At 31.1% G+C, this 15,073-nt stretch overlaps 1 pseudogene; it reads right to left on the bottom strand.

Annotated features, from left to right (window-relative positions):
* Window positions 1–12,763: 12,763 nt before the first annotated feature.
* LOC145623887 (lysM domain receptor-like kinase 4 pseudogene) lies at window positions 12,764–14,713 on the bottom strand (annotated as a pseudogene).
* Window positions 14,714–15,073: the final 360 nt, after the last annotated feature.

Raw genomic sequence — 15,073 nt, 5'->3', positions numbered from 1 at the left:
TTATGCAAGTCAAAGCCACATGAACTAAAGGAAAACAGTAAAAACATTCCCACTTCAGACAAATGTACTTGAGGAATAAAAATCAAGAATGTTCAGAGCTATGCATGCAAAGTGTACTAACATGCAAGATCATTCATTGGGGAGGAGGTACTATAGAAGATTTGGAAAAGTAAATTCTACCCACCCTAAAAATGACCAATAGCATAATATGACGTGAAACAAATGTAAAAATTGGTCATAGCTGTTGTTTTATACTTCTTCAGTTTCTTTAGTCATGTTTGTTAATTACCAATAAGCAAAAATTATGAAAAGTTGATATTTTGATAGTATATGAACCATTTACTCCAAAGTCAACTCAAACACTCTTCCTCATTCAAGCTATTTCATTAAAAAAAAAAAAGGCTATTTCATACAACTAGGTCTTGGGAGTGGCAGCTGCTCCTCCTATTCATCTCCCACAAGAGGTAAACTAATTTCCTTCATATTTAATTTCAAAGTCAATAATTACTTGGCTTAGACAATGCATTAGTACAGATTATATAGGTTTTTGTTTTTAAATTTGTAGAAATTATAATAATATATGAATTAATTTGCTTAGGATATTGAAATAAATATTGATATTGTAATATATATATAATTAGCTCCATGTTCAGGATAAAATTATGGATTTATTTTTTAATTTATATTTAGTTCAGTTTTATTCGACTAAATTTTAAAAAATTATTAAAATATAATAAATTTATATCTGAAACTATTTATGTATTCAAAAATATTAATTTTATTGAATTTAATAGTTATAAACGACAAAATTATATCTAGAGTCCGACTCTTGTGCTATCTAAAGAGAATGTACATATTTATATACTCGTACAAGTACATTGTTAAAGAATAAAGATAATGTGAATATATTCCAGCGAGTTAATGGAAATCCATTGACTCCTTGAGGAATTATTTCTATTATTCATTCAGTAATGATAATATAACACTAAGTGTCTTAAATATCTTGTAAAATCTGAAGTATAATTAACTTGCCATAATTACTCCCAATGCCCATTTTTTTTTGGGGTATTTCTATTAATAATGGTTGTTCTTGCTAAGAAGCAATTATTTGTTTCCTTATGCTAATTGCTTTAAAGCTTCTTGTTGTTGTTCAATTTGGTACTAAATGACTCTATGATGAATTGATGACTATATATTTTATTAGATAATAGAATTATTGATAATGTACAATTTGGCATAACAAAAATACATAAAATCATTATACATTTGTGATATATAATTAAATTATAGATGCTAATTTTTGTTCCTTAATATTATTTAAAAAAAACAGGTTATGGATGAATCATCTCTAATTTGGTTTCAATGCTTGGTTGATGAAACAACACGCTTAAGACTGGTGAGCTTTGTAAATTTAAGCCTAATTCGTGAATACAATTATATAAATCGTAAAAAACTGAATAAATTCAAATAAGTGATTTTCTTTGTATCAGTTTGTACCTGATAGGGTGAAGAAATCGATAGGGAATACACCTGGAAATTTTTTTGTTGCTATAGGCTACCGTGGTACACCTTACCCAATTATCGCCAGCTTGGTAAAGATAGGTAAACGTATGCAGTGTGTCATTGAGGATGGGTGGACAGATTTCATGGAACAAAATGACATCCAAATTGGAGATACCTTGGAGATGTACTATTTTGGAACTTATTATTTTAGGGTAAGACTTATTCGCGACGGCTATCAAGTCTTTTCGGATATTGATGAAAAAAGTGAAGATGTTGCGGAAGATAACGAAACTATACGCTTTATGGATGCCGATCCACCTACTTTCAAGTGTCGTTTTACAAAGCATTACATCAAAAGTGGGAGATTGGTAAGATATTTGAGAAATATTAGAGGTTTATTAAATCATTTGAATCAAGTGTTTCATAAAGTTTTTTTTTTTTTTTTTTTTTTTTTTTTTTTTTTTTTTTTAATGATTAGATGTTGTTACAAACTAAAAATTGTCCAAATACTTAATTTTAAATGTGGTTATATGCCAGTACGTTCCCGTGGAGTTTGCAAGAGAGAATTTGTATGGATACCCCCCGTCATGTGATGTGCAAATCCTTGTTGGATGCAACACTTGGAAGGCAGTTATGAAGATCAAGTATGATGCCAATAAGAACATAGTGAAATGTTTAATCAAGGAAGGTGTGAATTCTTTGATTACAAAAGAATGTTTTAAGGCCGGCTTGACCGTGACGGCAGAGTTTATTGGTGACGTGAAACCACCACTTTTCTTCCTGCCAAAACCTCGTAAATGATTATGTTTATTATTTTATGTTGGGTTGTAATAAGAGAAACAACCAATGCTTTAAGTATCCTAATTGATTAGGTCTTTTTATCTTGTCTACCTTAAAAATCATTAGTATGGCTCTATTATTGAAGTTTTTTGTATTCAATTTCCATTGTAAACCAACAATTGATTTAAGTTTATTTGCCTAAAAAAATACAAAACTGATCATAAAAATAATGAGAGATATTACCTCACTTAATCCCATACAATTAAAGGTTAAATTTGCTAACAACATTAAATTAAAATGAAACAATAAACAAACCAAAAATTTAGGTCAAACCATGCACATGTTCGCCCCCTCTTAATTGAAATATATCGACTTAAGTTTAATATATTTTTTTTCTTTCATTTTAATTTTAATTTCAAAACAACGGAATTAAAAATAACATTTTTAATATTAACAAAAAAAAAATATGAATACATTGGAATACGCAACAAAAATAAACCAAAAAAAAACAAAAAACAAAATTTGGGGGGGGGGGGGGGGGTATGAGGGGTTTAGCAGGATTCGAACCCTTGATGTGTGGTAGGGGAGATGGAGTAGAGCGTGTAGTAGGAAGTGCCATTGGGACAGTCATCGACCGTATTGATTTTGGCACAAAAAAATCTTTTATACCAAACTTTGTCTGTATGAACGCTCACAAAAAATACTAACCCTTTTTTTTTTTTTTTCCTGCAAACCATACTTTATAATTTTATTTTTCTGTCATTTTAATTTTAATTTTCAAAATAACGAATTAAAAAAAATATTAAAAATCTTATATTAAAAAAAAATGTCGTTTGATCAAGTGTCCTTATGTATTTAATCAAGTTTCAGTAATATTTTATTTGAAAATTTAATATTTTTTTTGAATATTTATTATTACAAATTAAATATACAATTACTATTATGAACAGATAAGCAAAAAAAAAAAATTATTAAATGGATTTATAATCTTGTTAAGTTGTACACGTTCGGAAGTGGTTTTGCATGTATCAAATATAAACTATGATATATTTGGTTATTTTCTAATAACTTGTCATAGAAGCCAAGATCATCTATTGGTTAATGGACAAAAAAATCAAAGGGTGCATGAAACAATGAGTCCATGAGAGTACACTTTGCAAGTCTTCATAAGTTAGTCATGTCTTCATATTGAAGTCAATAGCCAAAATCATGATTGAGGTCATAGTTTGAATTCAAACAAGCCTTGCATGTGGAACACAAACTACTCTTGCATGTTGAATTGAAGTCTTGCATGTCCAATACAAAGCTTTGCATGTTTGAGGTGTAGAGTGTAGAGTATATCCTTAAATGACCTACTCTATACTACATACTAGCTTCTTATGCATCACTAGTTTACTAACTATAATTTTTTTTATAAACTTAAACAATGTATTAAAAATGACTTTTGCTAAATTTACAAACATATACTTAACTTTTGAACAATTTACAAAATCATGTATTGATATAAGTACCGATACTTACTTTAGATATAATAATTGATATTAATTTTGTTAATTCGATACTTTCTCAAATAAAATAGCATTCAATATTTTATAATTACATTCGTATTTCAATGAGATATAAAATTTAATTTAACTCAGTAATTCAATTTTATATATTATTACAAAGTCACACAATGACACAATAGTACAATACCATGTACGATTATATACATTTTAGTTGAAGTTAGAGGATTATATACATTTTAGTTGAATTAGAGGATTATATACATTTTAGAGGATTATATACATTTTAGTTGAATTAGAGGATTATATACATTTTAGGTTTTAATTATTTGAAAAATTCTATAGCTATACTTTATAATACTCCATTAATATAGGTAAAAAATCTTCAACATAGTTGCAGCAATATTTACTTTATTTTGTGTAAAACAAACTTTATTTCAATAATTCAATTATTTAAAGTCAAACAAAAAAACAGCCAGTATTTAATATTTCTAGAATTAATTACTTAATTTAGCTAGCTTAAAATCCAAATACCTGAACCAAGCAAGCAATTTATATATATATATATATATATATATATATATATATATATATATATATATATATATATATATATTATATAGTTTACCTAGCTAGTTTTGGAATTAACAAATATGAATGGTCATTTTGGTAAATACTTTTGTTAAATGGACATTTTGGTAAAAGATCCAAAACAAATTGTTGTTCAATAACACTGTATACACACATGAACACCCAGCATTATATATCAAGACTTCGCATTATTGCAATTTATTATTACATCTAAAGATACAATCATTCAAAGATGAGTTCCTCAAGCTCAAGCCCTTCATACGCAACTAATCTCACCTGCGCGCATGGTGTGCACGCTAGAATCGCAACAGTTCGTAGAGGTCCTAATATTGGTAAATGTTTCTATAGTTGTCCCTTTTGGAAGGTAATACATGTATGATTTTTCTAAAATTGCAAGATAATTATTATTTTCTGAATAATTGTTTGTGATTCTTTATTGTTTTTATTTCCCAGGATAGATCTAAGGATTGTCGTTTTTTTAAGTGGGAAGATGATTTACCAACAACCCTTATCGGAGCTCAAGAACAAATTATCATGCTTCAAAGGGATAACGACACACTTACAAAGGAAAATGAGGAACTGATAGGAGAATTACAAAGATTGGTAACTTTGGTTGAGAAGACTCAATTAAGGACTGTCAACTTGAGGGCAAGGAATAATTGTCTACTTGTAGCAATAATAATATTACTATTTGTAATTTTTATTTTGTTTATGTAAGTTATGCCTAATCACTCAAACAATGTACTTTGTTTGATTTGAAGTTTTCAAATTCAATAAAGTCAATTCATTTTGATTACGCCTAATTCGGAAAGATTGTTAAAAATTTTAGATTAATTTATGTAAACCCTAATATGGTGTTATGTGTTTTCATCAATTTCAAAATCTTATTTTATCAGTTTATGTGACTTAATAATTGGAACACAAAGTAAATACATTTGTACAATAAATCTTGTAAGAAAAAAAAAATTCACACTTAATCATTGTACATCAATAAAATGTACATGAAATCCATAATAACTTAAACCAAAAATGCATGAAAAAACACAATAAATATTTTTTAAATGAAATAAAACATTCATTAAGAACTGAAATAAAATACATTCCGCATAGGGTACCTTTTTAAGATGATACAAATCATAAAATGTTGAATAACAAGACATATTTTAAAAATTCCTAAATTAATGCAACAATAACACCAGTTGGTTAATTTCCACGATCTACTACAGCTTCATTCAAGTATTTAAGCTTGATGTGCTTTCTTTCAGACTTGCAATGTCATACCATTTAAAATAAAGCACGCCTTGCAACCGGATGTCCCTTAAATTAACAAATATAATATAATTAGCAAATACATTTAATTTGGATTCTACTTCTTACAAAATAGTAAAGTATATATAATATAATTACAACAAATATAAATTTAATTTTAAAATATTCCGTACCTTAAAAAACATATCCACCTTCACGTAATCCGAGTGTACATGTCTTTGGTCTCCCGCAATAATGTCATCCCTCCAAAGAACAATAACACCTCCAGAGACACCATTAGGGGATATAAATGAAAAGCGATAATTACCTGGTAGTTCCCTTACAATTAGTTGAACATTCTCAACACTTTGCCTTGTTTCCAACAAGACAACTACACCAGGTGCATGAAGGCCATATAATTGCTTAAAATATTCAACAAATGATGGCCTTGCAAGTCCTCTAACGTTCCAGCAACATATAATTGTGTCACTTGGCATCTCAATACATGGAGCATTAACAAGTGCTACCGCTATTGCGCCGTGAAAGGTAGTAAAATCGACTTTATAATAACCTGCAACATACTCAGCGAAAATGTCAAATGCAACCCATATATGAAGAACATGGGGATATGATGGAGTTTTCAAAAGTTGAAATGCATCTGTAAACAGGCCCATCAACAACCTAATAGGGTTATGATCTAATATCAATATAGGAGAATCTATATTTATAATAGGCCTCGGATCTAGAACATGCAAAGCTGGAACTAAATTGTTTGGGTTGAATTGTTGGTATCCAAGACACCACCTCAAAAAAATTTCAAATTCATAACGTATTGGGTATATGTCTTGAATGTTGGGTAAATGAGCGGGTCGTGGTTCACCACTTCCATCAATTGGGGTCATAAAAAGGTTGTTTAGTGTGTTGTTATTAGGGTTTGAAGGATTAATAATCAAAAAGCAATTGTTTCCAATGAAAGTTTTGTGAAACCAGTTGGTTCTCTAGGATCTTTGAAAAGATATTGAAATGATGAGAAATCTATCTCAGATACAAGGCCAGATGGTGGAGTGAAAAACATAAGAGCTAAATTTCCACTTCTTGATCTGCAACGTCTAGCCATTGCAAGAAGAGAAATAAACTAGCAAGAGATTGATACAATCTTGTCAATACTTACCTAGTATATATAGATGTAAATCATGTAATTATGCATGGGTCAACATATTTCTTGGTCAACAAGTTATCATTAAAGCTAAATACAAGTGTAAGGCATTTATTGATGGTAAGTACTTCATAGCAATGTAGTACAATATGATGAACTTCTCATTTTTAAATAGTGTTTCAATTAGATCACAAAATAAATTATATCTTAATAATTGAGTGAAGGAATTTAAACATTCTATGTGGTATAACCGTGTTAGTAAAATTTTTGTGAAAAATAAATAAATCAAGTGGGTTTCATAGTACATTGAAACTAAGATATTGAGAAAGAACATTTCATACATTCATATTACTTTTCGATTACCATGGAGATCGAGTATTGAGGTGGATTATGTGAATTGTTAAATTAATATTCAATGTAGGATATGGACAAAAAAAAGAGATGTTACACGAGCGAAAATCCATTCCAAAATATATAGATAACAACCGTGAGCATAAATTAATAGTTGGACATGTTCATTTTCGTTTATCGAAATAGTTATAAAATAAAGTTTTTTTGTTCATATCCCTAATAATAAAAATGAATTTTGACTTTCATTTTATTCAACTAGCTTTGTTCAATGCATCCTAAATTCCTAATAACAATTATCAGTTTGTTTCCAAGTTAGAAATCAATTTGCATAGCTGTTGATTTATGTGATGCTTTTTTATTGCATTATTAGCTTTTTTGACAAACTAAACTTAGTAATTTTTGCTAATTAAAAAAATAGTGCTCCTTAGGGTGCATTTTATTTCCCTCAGTAAAATTAATGAAAGATTTAGAACCCTTACCCTTTTTCAATTTGGGACATATATGTGTTACAAATTCCACACAAAAATATAACTTAGACTTGTGTGTCCAGGAACATATTTCTATCTTAAATTGAATATAATACAGAATATTTCACCCAACATATATCATGCAATTCAACTTAAAATTGCAGCAAACAAATTTCAAGTAAAATACTAATTAACATATGATAACAAATTCCAATTAGATACCATATATAATAACCAAGACATCCAATCCTTACAAGCATCACAAAATTGGATTGGATGCCAATACTTAGAACTTAAAATTTTATAAAGAGTGCTTCAACTATTACATAATCAAAATATGATAAAGGAACTTCTGAACCAAAACTAATTGCTCTAATCTGAATTAAATCCATATGCATCATCATCACTATGAGAGACCTCAGGGGAGTGATAATGGTATGGAACACCAAAATCATCCTCCGAGGAAACCTCTTCTGTTTCCTGCTCTTCGTTTCCTTCCTGATCATCTTCTTCATCATCCTCTGCCCCTCCTTGCTGTGCATGTGGCTGCCCTGCTTGGACTACATTTGCGTCTCCTTCTTGAAGTGCAGGCTGTTGTTGAACATCTCCAACCCGAGCAACATCTGATGACAGAATAACTTGCTTCTCAACAGTTTCATCCTCACTTATATCCATATCGGCTTCCCCACTCTCAACACCAACAGCCTGAATCTCGTTGAACTTAATACACCCCCCCTTGCTTTTGCTTGCCTGCCCTCTAAAACCCTCGGCTTTTCCCAATCTCACTGGTTCTTCCTCCTTATCACTATGAATTTCAATTGGACAGTCAACAGAACTCCCAATTTTAGGCTTCTTATCCTTGTTCCTGTTCCGAGCGACTTCATCGCACTTCGCAATTCGAGCATCAATATCCCTCATCTGATCCATTAACATATCGAATTTCTTGATCGCATTCAATCGGGTTTCAGTTGCTGCAACACCTTGCCCCCTCAGATTATCTTTTCTTTTAACAAGAAAATTGCGATACCACTCATTAAAAATGGAATCATCATTGTTGCCTGTCATCCTGTTCCAAGCGACTTGATCGCACTTCGCAATTTGAGCATCAATATCCCTCATCTGCTCCATTAACATATCGAATTTCTTGATCGCATCCAATCGGGTTTCAGTTGCTGCAATACATTGCCCCCTCAGATTATCTTTTCTTTTAACAAGAGAATTGCGATACCACTCATTAAAAATGGAATCGTCATTGTTGCCTGCCATGGAGATATTTAGAAATAATATAGTAGAAAGGAAAATGGAATGCAGGGGTTTTTTTTTTTTTTTTTGAAAGAACCTAAATGGAATGCAGGGGGTTTTGATATGAATGAACCTAAATACTGGCAAAGAAAATGGGAGATAGAAAGCTAAATCATTTGGACTTCCAATGCAGAAAATTTAGGTTCATGGCAATTAAAGAGTACAACCGTCACTTTTAGTATGTCTCATCACTTTTGACGAGTCATCAAATGTCTTCTTTCATAGCATGTAAACTAAAAAAAATTGTACTATTTCATCTAATACACGTAAACCAGTAACACACTTTAGATCAAAATATGTAATTTTTTTTTGGAAAAATGGAATCTAAAAAAGCAACCGTTTTTTGTAAGATATGTGCCACGTGTCAGGCGTTAATTGGTCAATTAATTTTTTTAATCATAAAAAAATATAAAAAATAAATAAAAAACATGAAGAGGAGGCTGCCTTGGTTTGGGAGGAGAGAGAGTGAAGGAGGAAGAGGGTTTCGGGTTTGGGTAGGGTGGGTAAGTGGTGGCAAAGGTGGTGGTGTAGAGAGGAAAGAGAAAGAAGAGGAGTGAGAAGGAATAGAACTTTAAAAAAAAAATTACAAAAAAAAAAAAAAAAAAAAAAAAAAACAAAAACATAAACCTGTGTAACAGGTTAAAAGTCAAATGGATCTGTCAAAGAAGGTGGGGTATAAAGGTTGGATTTTTGTGAGATTAAACGAAGGTAAAGGTCAAAGTATAGAGTAAAGGTTGGATTTTTATTGTTAGACCGGCCAAAGGTTGGATTTTTAGATTCCTTTTTTCCTTTTTTTTTTTTTGTTATTGTAATCACATTTTTTAAAAAATTTATAAGAAAATTTCTTTTTTAAAAAAATTACAGGCAAAACATAATAACAAGAGAAATGTAATATCCAACGATGAAAAAAAGTTAGCTAATTATATACCATTTTTTAAAATTTAATAATGAATGAATGTAAGTTCAATAAAACTTGGATTTAAGTTGAATGTTACATAAGATTTCAAAATATATAGATAACAACCGTGAGCATAAATTAATAGTTGGACATGTTCATTTTCGTTTATCGAAATAGTTATAAAATAAAGTTTTTTTGTTCTGAAAATGAATTTTGACATTCATTTTATTCAACTAGCTTTGTTCAATGCATCCTAAATTCCTAATAACAATTCGAATTCGATCAAAAAGCTTTGTATTAATGTGTTTAACTTTCTTTTTTATCAATTAGCTTACTTGAATGCATTTGACGTTTATTGGATTTTAAAATCTTTGTTTGAATATGTTTAACATTGATTTGATTCAATTAGCTTAGTTGAATGCATTAAACTTTCAATGATTCAAAAAGCTTTGTTTGAATGAGTTTGAAATTCATTTGATTAGAAAAACTTTGTTTGAATGTTTTCGACTTCCATTTTGAGTCATTAAACTTTGTTGAACGCATTTCACTTTCATTTGATTCAAGTTGATTTGTTGAATGTATTTCACGTTCATTTGATTCGGTGTAAGAATGTGTTCTACATAAGCTATTATTGTTTAAGTTAACCAATTATCCTACACGGAACAAATACGTATTAAAGTGAACTAGGTTAAGAATGATATTACTCTTATGCTATTGTTGAAGGCAAAATGAATCATATAAAACACAAAGAAGACTATTCAATTACCTTTGTTGATTGCAATTGACTTTCATTTGATTTAAGTAGCTATGTCGAATACATTTGACTTTTATTTGATTCAAAAAGATTTATTTAAATAAGTTTGACTCATTGTTTTAATGTGCTTGACTTTTATTTTAATCAATTTTGGAAGTTTAATGTATGGCAATGGTCTCTTTCCTTAAGAAGGGATCAATGATACCCACACTTAAGGGTAGTGAATGAATCACTTGAATGTTTTAATGACTTTGACTTTTATTTGATTCAATTCGCTTTGTTTGAATGAGTTTGACTTTTATTTGATTCAATTAGCTCTGTTTGTTAGGTGTTTGACATTCATTTGATTCAACTAGCTTTGTTGAATACATTTGACTTACATTTAATTTAAAAACGTGTGTTCTAATGCATTTTACTTTCATCAAATTCAAGGAACATGTGCATAATAGCTCATTAGATTCAATTAGCTTTGTTGAATGAATTTCATTTTTATTTGATTCAAATTACTTATTTGAATGTGTTTTGTTTTTTTTTTTTCATTTCAGTCACAATTAGCTTTGTCGAATACATTTGACTTTCAGATGATTCAAAAATATTTATTTGAATGAGTTTTGACTTTAATTTGATTCATAAAGCATTGTTTTAATGTGTTTGACTTTCATTTGACTAATAATGCATTGTTTGAATGTGTTTCGCTTTTATTTGATTCATAATGCATTGTTTGAATGTGTTTCACTTTTATTTGACTCAATAAGTTTTGTCGAATGAATTTGACTTTCATTTTATTCAAAAATTTGTTTGCATGAGTTTGACTTTCATTTGATTCAATTAGCTTTTGTTAAGTGTATTTGACTTTCATTTGATTCAAATAGGTTTGTTTTGTTTGGAATGTGTTTGACTTTATTATATATTGTTAAATGCAATTGATCGACTTTCACTTTATTCAAATAACTTGTTTGAATGTGTTTGTTTTTTATTTGACTCAATTAGTTTTGTCGAATGCATTTTACATTCATTTTATTCAAAAATTTGTTTGCTTGAGTTTGACTTTTATTTGATTCAATTAGCTCTTTTGAGTGTAATTGACTACAATTTGCTTATGTTAAGTGTATTATTTGACTTTCATTTTATTCAAATAGGTTTGTTTTGTTTAAAATGTGTTGACTTTCGTCTGATCTAGTTTTTGTAGTATGTATGTCTTTTAAATGGACATTGTTACTTTGTTAGTGATTGTATGTCAATTTCCTAAGTAGACTACTACTTGTAGAGTGTGTGGGCCATTTGTAGATGGACTATTCTATTAAGTTATGAGCCTTAAGGGTAGCCACTTTATTTACCTTTTAGTTGGACTATTTGTGTATCATAGTTTGGGCTTTTAAGCCATGCTTCTTAAATATTGTGTTTGTCAATTAATATTGTAAGATGAAAAAGACTATAAATTAAATCTGTTTTTTTTTCTTTAGGTAAAGGCAATATTCTTTGAAATGTAATTAAAATAAATCAGATAAATATAACACCTTACAAATTTAACTATATTAATAACTAAGATATTGATTAATATATTACGTTTTTTTTTTAAATGATAATTATAACACCTTACAAATTTAACTACAATATTAATTTAGATGTTGATTTATACAAATAAAGAAAGTAACTATACTTTGGAAAGATGCTGATTTATACAAATAAAGAAAGTAACCAAATTACCATATCAAATTTTCTATAACACATTATTTACAATTTTACAAAAAGTCATACAAATGAAGAAAAGCAAATATACAAATAAATAATATTCTGCACATATTCTTGCAAAATCATATTATGCCACTTGTGGGGTAATTACATGTCAACAAACTTGCATGAAACTAATGAAGAGGATGAATCACTGACGGAAGAAAATCCTTGATGGAAGCCATCAAGTCCAACACGGCGTGGGGCATGTGCCGTTAAGTCCAACAAGGCTTCTTTGTGCACATGCTGGAAGCTTAGTCATTCCAAGTTTATCCAATCAGCACAAGGAATTGACAAGAATATCCTCAACTAGTATAGGTGAAATACCATATATACCCCTAGATTGACAAAAAACGTTTATCATGAAGATAAACTTGGAATTTCCCCAAAACATCATAAACACATTCGGAAGGGAATAAAGAGGTAAGCTAAGCAACTGCATACTGATTAAAGTAGAAAGTTTTCCGGATGCAATGATCATGAACTTGAGATACTAGCGGAAGTACTAGATCCCCAGATAAGCGAGGTTGTAAGAGTGTTTGACAGAATTTGCACAATCTCATCCATGGTAGGCCTACTTCCTGGATCTTTTCTCAAACAACGATCAACAAGTACGAGCATAGTATAAGCAACATCAGCAGGATAATCCTGTCCTAGTGAAGAATCGATGAATTTCTTCACATTCAAAATCCCATTTTCCTCGCTCAACACAGGGTTTAAGACCTCAGATAAGTGAACCTTAATCCCTTCATAAAGAGAAGCAACATCCTTACCAGTTACCATTTCTAGCAACAGAACACCAGACGCGTAAACATCAAGCATGGGGGAGACTATTCCATTGTCTAAATACTCAGGAGCCAAATATCCCTTTGTCCCCACAATATGTGTTGTTAAGGTGAACTGACCATCACTCCCTCTTACTGGCCTTGCAAGACCAAATCCAGCAATTTTCGCCCTGAATTCGTTATTCAGAAAAATATTGCTGCTCTTTATATCCTTGTGGACATGTGGTGGGCTTGTGAAGCTATGAAGATAATTCAACCCGGTGGCAACATCGCAAGCAACCTGCAATCTCTTCCCCCAACTGAAGATTTTTCCTTCGGGGTTGTCTTGGTAGATCCAGTCGTTCAATGGTCCATTCCCTGCAAACTCATTAACAAAGTACCAAACTCCATCTTCGAAACAGACTCCCAATAACCTGATGAGGTTGAAATGGTTGATCTTGTTTAGTACACTAATCTCATTGCTGACATCTCCTTCCATCTTCTTGATGGCCACCTGATCACCATTAAGGGTTCCCTTGTATACCGATCCCTTAATCCAATGATCTGCCCTGAAATTCTTTGTTGCAGCCTGTAAGTCCTTGAAACTGTATACTCTCAGGGAAGATATTTTCGATATGCTCTCTAGAAACTGCAGGGATTCTGTCCCGGTTTCTGACTGCTGTACTACAACAGCCTTTTCCCGTGCTTCAAAGCTTTGTGATGACACAATTGGATCATCTTTCTTCTTCATACTCTTCCTTAGGAACATAATGAAAAGTTGTGAAACTGAGAGAAATACAAACCCTGCAACCAGTCCTACCCCAAAATATTCCCATTTCTTACTCGATTTCTCCCTAGAAGACCGCGGTGGTGATGAGGCTGAAGGAGGAAGGAACGGTGGAGGTGATGGTGAAGGTTATACATAACGAGGATACTCCATTTGAGAACCATTGGGAGGGTTATGTAATGGAACAAGCAGTGTAGTGTAAGGATAGATAGCATCAATGTCCTGCTCGGATTTTTGATTGGCCTCGAGTGTTTGACCAACATCAGCTCCAAATTTTATAGCAATATCAGGAACTTGATTTCCAAATTGGACCACAAAGCTCATAAGGTACCGAATCCCTGCATTAAGTTGCCTTCTTGTAGGACAAGCACACCTTAAAGGGATTGTAAGCCTTTCATTTGGGAAAATATTTACTATATTCGGACTGATTTTCTGACTTCTTATAGCCTTGCAAGTAGTTAAACCTCCATAGGTTGTGTTAGCTAGCAAGTAGTAATTATCACCAGTTTGAACAACATGAGTAGTGTTGGCTTGGTAAAACCTACCTGAACAGGAGCAGGTTACAGGAACAATCACCTCAGTGTTATTTGCCAAGGCCATGTTTTCGGAGATGTTGCTGTTGATTGCAGAAACCTGAGATGCATTCACGGATAGTAGGGAAGCAATTGAAGAGACGGTGTTATATGGAGGTTGAGTCCGGTAGATGAGAAAAGACTGGCAAGATCGTTCTACACCATTGCAGTTGTATCCAAGAACAGAAGTGGTGTTGCTATTTGCAGGGCAAATATTAGGAGCATAAGGCTGTTGGGATGTGATCAAGTAAGGGAAGAAAATTAAGAAGAGAACAAAGGTGCAAGTTAATGAATTAGAAGCCATTTTAATTGGATTTTGGCTTGAACTAGGTGGGAAAGAATGTATGATTACATAGTATGCTTTCTTAAATGATGTATTGTGTTTGATAGCCACTTCAGTCATTTTATAAGCTATGTTACTCATACTCTTCATTTTACCTCAAATACCCCTAATATATGAGTAGGAAACTTTGCCACTTCAAAATTGTGATTTTTTTCATTCACAAAATAGACGAGTTAGACACTCAGAAACTTAGACATGCAACCATATCAAACACAAGTACCCCAATTTCAGCAACATAGTTTATACTCAAATGAATAATGATTGAAAGGCCTATTAGTGACTAGGAAATTGATGGGTTGACCATTTTTACCAAAACAATAA

This window comes from Chenopodium album, chromosome 1, assembly GCF_948465745.1.
Source record: "Chenopodium album chromosome 1, dcCheAlbu1.1, whole genome shotgun sequence".
NCBI classification, from domain to species: domain Eukaryota; kingdom Viridiplantae; phylum Streptophyta; class Magnoliopsida; order Caryophyllales; family Amaranthaceae; genus Chenopodium; species Chenopodium album.
Note: the sequence above shows the minus strand (reverse complement) of the source record. Positions and strands in the feature narration are given on the sequence as shown.